The sequence below is a fragment of the Talpa europaea genome (assembly GCF_964194135.1).
Source record: "Talpa europaea genome assembly, chromosome: 12".
Taxonomy (NCBI): Eukaryota; Metazoa; Chordata; class Mammalia; order Eulipotyphla; family Talpidae; genus Talpa; species Talpa europaea.
In genome coordinates this window covers 43,033,211-43,041,158 of record NC_140079.1, presented here as the reverse complement: position 1 = coordinate 43,041,158, position 7,948 = coordinate 43,033,211, and the positions used below count along the sequence as shown (strand labels likewise).

At 40.5% G+C, this 7,948-nt stretch overlaps 1 pseudogene across 1 annotated transcript; it reads right to left on the bottom strand.

The window, feature by feature from the left end:
- Window positions 1–263: 263 nt before the first annotated feature.
- Window positions 264–1,186, bottom strand: LOC311181535 (olfactory receptor-like protein OLF4; annotated as a pseudogene). Its single transcript has one exon. The product of its transcript is annotated as an olfactory receptor-like protein OLF4 (transcript).
- Window positions 1,187–7,948: the final 6,762 nt, after the last annotated feature.

Below are 7,948 nucleotides of genomic sequence, written 5' to 3'. Positions count from 1 at the left end.
GGAAAATGAATAACTATAAGAAAGTGAAAATCAAAATCAACAAAAACTATGAACCAGAGACACTTTTTTGGGGGTGGGGGGCGGGAGGGGAGGGATTGGGGTCAGAATGGGGGGATTGCAATTGTATGGGGAATATAAAAATAAAATTTATTAATTAAAAAAAAAGATCAAGTTCTACTTAGTTTGCTCAATTAAGTATAATTTCTGACTATTTGTCTCCAGTGTCTAAAATTATGGGTGCTACTTCAGCCCTGGGGCAATTATCATTTTGTAGTTTTCATTACAAAAAATGTGGTCAGGGACCTCTTTATGTCTTTGTTCCTCAAACTGTAGATGAAGGGGTTCAGCCTGGGTGTGATCACAGTGTACATCACTTGAACTTGAGTCATGGGGAGCAGCAGAGCTAAGATACACTCCCAGGCCTGTGCAGTAAAATAAGGAGACAACTGAGAGGTGAGATGCACAGGTGGAAAATGCTTTATACTTGCCCTGAGCTGAAGAGATTCTACGAATGAAAGAAACTATCTTAGAGTAAGAGTAAATGATAACAAAGAGGGAACCACCACCGATTAGGATAGTCTCAATATATATCACCATATTATTGACAAAGGTGTCAGAACATGCCAGATTGATCATCTGATTGAGTTCACAGAAAAAGTGTGGGATTTCCACATTTGTGCAGAAGGGCAGCCATAACAACATTAAGCTTTGCATTAAGGAATACATTGCACTGATTATCCAGACCACCAAAACCAACAGCCCACACAGCTGAGGGTTCATGATGACCATGTAGTGCAAGGGGTGGCAGTTTGGCCACATAGCGGTCATAGGCCATCACAATCAGGAGAAAGTTGTCCAACCCTGCAAACAGTGTGGAAAAATACACCTGGGTGATGCAACCTTTATAGGTAATGACTTTGCTGTGTGTCTGGATGTTCACCAACATGTTTGGGATGGTGGTGGAGGTGAAACAGATGTCAGCAAAGGACAGGTTGGAGAGAAAGAAGTACATGGGTGTCTGAAGGTGGGAGTCAGAGCTGACAACCAGGAGGATGAGCAGGTTTCCTAACACAGTGATCAGATACATGCCGAGGAATAGTCCTAATAGGAGGGGCTGCTGTTCTGCTTCCTCTGAAAATCTCAGCAGAAGAAATTCTGAAATTTGTGTATCATTGACTGGTTTCATGTGGTACAGTTGACTTCCAGGAAAAAGGGAAATAACAAAACTTATTTCAAAAACATATATCACTAACCAACTTAAAATGCCTTCATTTATATTTTTGTAAGAATTTAATATAATTATTTTATGGTTTCCTTTAGGGGGTATCAGTGATACCTCTGATATAGAATTTTTGCCCCAGTGAATTTTTCTTTTACCTATAGGAACATAGGAACATGTGTTAGACAGCATTAATAATAAATTGCTTTATTTCAGGAATATATCAATAAATTAAATGCTGACTGTGATTTAAGCACTTTCTAGGCAATGACTTAAGGCATTGTTATTACAAAATTCGAATTCAATGGTGGAGCAAGAATACATCAGCAAACAATAAAATTATATAACATTTTAGATGGTAAATGTTGGGACCAAGAGAAGGAAACCAGTTATAAAGTAGAGAATGAATAGGGGATTTAGTTTTTCTTTGGTATTTTGATAGGAGCTGGAATGTACAGACATGCCACATTTGAGCAAAGACCTCAGGGGAGAGAGGGGAGGGAGACCAGTTTGTGTGGCTTCATATGTGCCCAGCAGAGAGAACAGTGAGAGCACAGATGAAAATGATTCTTGTGTCAAATATTCAAGTTAAAAAATGTGAAGACATGTGCACAACAAAAGAAAATATCAGTAGAACAAAAAGACATACTACTGAACGTGGGGAAGGAGAAACAATTAAAGGACAAGGAAGATAGATGGGAGAAAAGGGAGAGGGGGAAATATAAGGGAAACAAACTGAATAAAGAGTAAACAATGTTTAATATGCCAGGTGGTCCCTCAGAGACTGAACTCAGTGGCCTTCTCAACCCTGATTATATTCCCAACAAAAAAGATAATAGAATAACAACAAATTTTTGCCCAAGTAAGAAATAGTGATATTTTACAAACTACTTATGATAAATACCTTACATATTGTACACACAAGAGAAAATGGTCCTGCTTCTGCGTGTCTCAGGAGTGATATTTGGGCAGGTCATTCTCTGTGGTGAAATCTGTCTTGTGTATTGTAAGATGTTTGGAGCATTCTGGTCTCCCCTGCCCCTCACTGTGAGCCTGAAATGTCTGTGGACAGTGCTCAGTATCCCTGGGGGACAAAGTTACCCACTAAGAACCCCAGTTTGAACTAAATCCCCACATATTTTACGAGCCTTGTTATAACAATTTACTGATAACAATTTATAATATAAAAAATGATCAACATTGTATTTCACACTGAAAAGTTACATAGCCATAAAAATAATTATATTCATTATTGAATAAATGAACAAACAAATGTTCTCTTGTCTTTGGGTAAAGGTAAATTGCCTCTAAGGTGATAGCAGGCAATTGTTCTTGGCCTCATTTTTCTCTCCTGAGGGTCAACTGGGTTGCTGGGCTCACCTGGACTGGGTTTCTGAGAGGGTCTCGTGTGGAGATGTGAATTCCTTATTGGATGGAAGTGACAGAGTCCTGAGTTCTGTACCCAGACAAGACATCAGGGAGAAGAGAACCATCTGTCCCCTCAGCAGGAATAGGACTCCACACAAACACACACGCAACTAAAGCATGCCCCTTCCAGCTCAAGGTTATATATGGCAGGAGTCAGTCGATGTGTTTATAGCTCTTTCTATCTGCTCATTAGTCACATTTCCTCATTACTCCAACTTCTATGCACACAACTCCCCTCTGGGAAACTGTTCTGGACGACAACGGAAGATTACCCTGTTCCCAAGAGGTCAGGTTCAAAATCAAATTAATTCCATTTGTTCACTCCTCTATGAACTTGCCTCCTTTTCAGATCTCTAAATTTCTAGTACATTATCTGATTTCAGATTTACATTTTATTTATGCATACAAGAGCTGGTGTACAGGCCAGAGGTGTGGGCGGCGGGGGCACGGGTGTGAGAGGATTCACCTGGGACAGAGTGGGGAACAGAACAGGCAGATTGACCAAAGTATACTGCTGAGGGGAGCAGCGGACGAGACAGGAGAGATCTGCTGCGCCATGTAGGTTGCTCCCTGGCTGGCTGGGGGATCAAACTTGTGCTACAGAGGATGCAGACAGCTTCATAGGTTGCGTCTTAACAACTTGCACCACCAGGGAGACCCTGATTTACATTTTCTAACCAAGTTTAAGGCTGATAATTTGGTCTGGATTAGGTTCCTCATGTATCCCAAGCTTTGGCTGGTGCTGGGAACATAACCTCTGGTATCCACTTGTCACCCTTAACAGTGTGGGATCAACCAGAGATCTTGTGATAGTAGAACATAGCACTGAACTCATAAGCTTCATGACCCTTTGCTAAAATTATAGGAACTTTATACTTCTGTCACTTTAATAGCTATAATTTAGTCCCTAATTACAATGTTTATCAACTATATATTACATAGGTTATTTTATTCACTATAATCTGACTTTAGAATCATATAGGGAGTCTGTGATTTAATTCTTAAGAACACCCATTCAATGAGAAAGTACTTTTACAAACTCTATTCTTCATTGCAGACAGGGTTCTTTGTGGGGCTTAGTCATTTGCCCAAATTAAAATCCATCAAAGTGATAGCCCTTAATTGCAGTTCTGTATATACTGCCAGTACTCAAATTCGACATTGGTTCTCATCCAGAACTTGGTTTTCCACTAGGGGATACCAGTGTCTGATGGGCTGTTGCTGAACCTACAATTCACAAGCCAGAGACATCCGCAACCCCAAACATTTTTATTCTGCCCCAACTCTCAATAGTGAGAAGGAGAGAAAACACATCTAGACCAGCATTCACCCTACTTCTGTTACAGGGCAGGAAGAAGTGCACCCTGGGACACCCAAACCTGCCTGCTCTAAATAAATTTTGCCACCCACCACATTAAGTCAAAACATACTGTAGTTCATATACCTTTAATGAAAATTGACTTAATGAAATTAATGTGCAATAGAGAGAAGAGAGGGAAAGAATATAGTTTAAAAATCAGGCACCCAAAGTTACCCCATTCCTCATGTGTAAATGTCCAGCCAAACAGGGTTGCCATAAAGAAAGCTACTGAGGCACAAAACCTTTCCACAATCTAAGTACATTCGGGTGGTGATACATAGGAAATGTGCAGAGGGGCCAGGCAAGTCTGGGGCAAAATGCACAAGATCAAAATCAAGATAAAGGCTGCCATCATCAGGCTGCTCATGGGTCTTTCACACACACATCCTTTTCAAGAGTTTCCTTCCTTGTCCTTCAAATTCTTGGTGCCAGTCCAAGGCCGAGAAGCAAGCACAGCTTCTTCACATAACTCTCTTCCATTATACACTCTAAAATCTATGTCCACTAGTTAACAGAAGCCAGCAGGCAGCAGAAGCTGTGGTGTTCTCTCACCCTGCTCTACCACTGGCCAGTTGTGATAGTTTCTTCTCAGTGTCCAGCAATGGCCCTTTTGTCAGTTGTGGTAGTTGCTTCCCAGGGTGCTTTTACGCAGCTGCACACTTCCTGTTTGTGGAATGGACCAATGAGGTTTGAGCTATGAGCTGATTGGTGTTAATGGTCCAATCACCCTGAAAGAGGATATAAGCCATTGTCAGAAGGACCTGAGGGTCAGGGGATTCTAGTCTCCAAAGAAAGAAGAAGGACCAGAAGCTAAAAGAAGAAAGAGTGAAAGAAGCACCCAGCAGCCAATCTCTGAGGAAGAAAGAGACTGAAAACCTCTGTCAGAGACTGGACTTCTGGTGCTGTGAATACATTGCCTGAAAGGACCACCTAAGGCCCGGGGGCCTGGTGTCTCAAGAGCCATTTGTTGTTGGTATAGACCAAAAACTCAAAAAGAGCTGCTAACACTTGGTGTGTCTGACAAGCCAGAGGGACTGTTGGTGACTTTCACTACTGGGCAGTGCCATCCAGCAATCCTGGTGACTGCTGGTGACCATCATTGACATTATCTATGCGAGATAGCCAGTCACTTGTGGATACAGCAATCTCTTTGTTTCCCCAATTTTGTAAAACATACCCCATGTTTGTTCCTGGAGTCTGATGTCTCTGACAATTATGTCCATGGGTGAGAACCTACAGAATGTGACTTGTCCACTTATTGGCACTGTGCTTTGTTTGGCTCTAGCTTTTAGGCCCCTATTGTGTGGGTGTTGTATTGCTATAGCCCTTGGTTTTGTTTCTGTCCTTTTGGCTTTTTGAGGCTTTTTGGCAACATTCTTGATTCAAAGCCTGGGCAGGTGGATAGAGCACTCTGGCCTACCCTGGCATCCTAGCCTCGTACTGCCCTACCTACTGTCCGTTTCACAATAACCGGAAAGTATCATTTCCACAGCATGATCAATTTTACTCAACTTTCTCCTTACATCTGGAGCAAATTATAACATGAATAACATTAACCATTCTAGATTTCTCTGTCACTTTAGGACCTATATCTGTGTATGTGTGATATGCCTGCATTTTGCTTTCTAATAATTCTTAAATATCTTCATTGCCTTTTTTTGAAGCTCCATGAACTTATTGAAAATTTACTGTTTTGGGATCCTCTTTCACTCCATTATACTACAAAATCTGCTTTACCTGATCCTGGAAGGCCAGCAATTCTAACATTTCTAGCATTCCAGCATTTCCAACAAGATTCTGGGTAATGTTAGTGCTGCTGGTCCTTGGTGTGTAGAGCACTCTCTTAGTAGCAAGACTATGCTCCTGTGTCAGAGTCAGGTTAGTAGTTTCAGGCCGCCTGTGCCATGCCATTTTTGATGTAATGTTTAGGGAATGGCATATTCACTCAGAGCAGTGTATGTGACAAATTCTTTGTTTATTTCTTATAGATAACAGTCCTTGAGTGAAAAATAATAACTTTTTGAAAAACAAAATATATCAGGCAGAGTAACACTCCCCAGATATGTGCACATCCCAGCCCCCAGAAACTTTGAATGTTATTTTTGTAGCATGAGGAATAAGCAGGTGGAATTAGATTGCTAATCTTAAAACAAGAAGATAAGACATTTAATACACGGAATCCCGGAATAGAACCATCCAAACAATGTGAGGAAAGATCTAAACCTAAGGGAGGAGATGACAAGTATGAAATGTGGAGTTGCTGGATACTGGGTAACTAAATCAGAGTTAGGAAGGTGTTCAGCTTTAGCCCCCGGGCATGCCCAGCCATGTTCAGCCATGTTCAGGCACATCCATTTCGGGAAACCAACTCAAACAAAGTTAGCCTGCACAGACCATGAATGATGGAACTCAAAGTATCATTGATCAATTACCTCTTCATATCAATGTCATTTGATGAGGTGTGGGGTTCCGTGAACAGGGTCCATAGGTTGCGTCTGGAAAAGTTTCATCAGAGTTCCCCTTTAAGCAGCACACAGTGAGTTTGCCCAGGAGATGAAGCCCTTTGTGCAGACACACATAGGAAAAGGTTACATTTTAAAATGGCAGGTTTATTGGGAAAAGGATAAAGGAACAGAGAGGCACCTGCATATTCACAGGTGGGCAGGAGAAGTGCATCTTGCCAGTGCAGAAATTGTACTGGCACAGTATTCTTTTGGGGAGAGGAACATTCCTTTGTGTAATTGTCATCTAATGTTAAATTAATTGTTATCTAATGTTAAATTAATCACTTTTGGGGTGTGATTATGATAATTTGTAAGGACCAGTGATTCCCCACTATGTCCCTCAATCTCCATATCCCCACCTCTGATCTGTATCTCCAGATAATTTCCAGAGCAGTTGGATATTGCTATAGCCATTGACCCTAAGGATTTTTCATTTCTATAGCTAGTTTAATTCTGATTATCATTTCTACCTACACATCAACTTCTGATCTTATGATGTTGCCATCCTAAATTTTCTACTCTTACAATTAGGATTGAAACTGATTCATTACTTAATTAAAATTTCATCTAATTTGCATGCTACCAAACCAATTGGTACACAGTTGATCTAACCTGAGTTCCATAGTCAACCTTCAATAAGAAGTAGATGGAGGGGTCTCCCTTGTGGCACAGGTGGTTGAGCACCATCACCATAGTCCCCTGTGCTCCTCCCTCCCTCCCGCTCATTCTCCCTCCTCCTCCTCCCCTGCAGTATGTCTCTGGTTTATAATTGTCTGTTTTTGCTTTGTTGTGTTTTGTGCTGTTATTATTATTTTTTATACTGATGTTTTATTTGGTTCCCCTATATTCCTGTTATAAGTGAAACCATCTGATATTTTTCTTTTTCTTTCTCACTTATTTCACTGAGCATAATCTTTTCCAACTCTATCATGTTGCTGTGAAGGGAATGACTTTACCTTTTTTCATTGCTGAAGAGTATTCCCTTGTGTATACCACATCTTCTTGATTCAGTCATCTATTTTGGGGCATTTAAGTAATTTCCATATTTTAGCTATTGTAAGTAGTGCTGTAATGAATATAGGAGTTCAGTTTTCCTTTTGAATTAATGCTTTAATGTCCTTTGTGTAGATTTCTAGGAGTGGAATTGCTGGATCATATAGTTGTTCCATTTTCAGTAAATTGAGGGTCCTCCACACAACTTTCCATAGCATCATATTCTCTTCTTGGCATGGAAGGAATGATATTAAATCACTGACATGTAGGATGGTCTTCTAGTAACATCTAACTGATGCTACAGTCAAGTGACTAGAAGTGAAAGATTAAAGAGAGAGTAAAATAATATTCACAGGTGTGGGAGTTTTTGGCATTTGTTGTTATATTTGTCAAACAACCGTACTTAAAAATTGGTGTAGACAATTACCAGGTAACTAAGAGAGG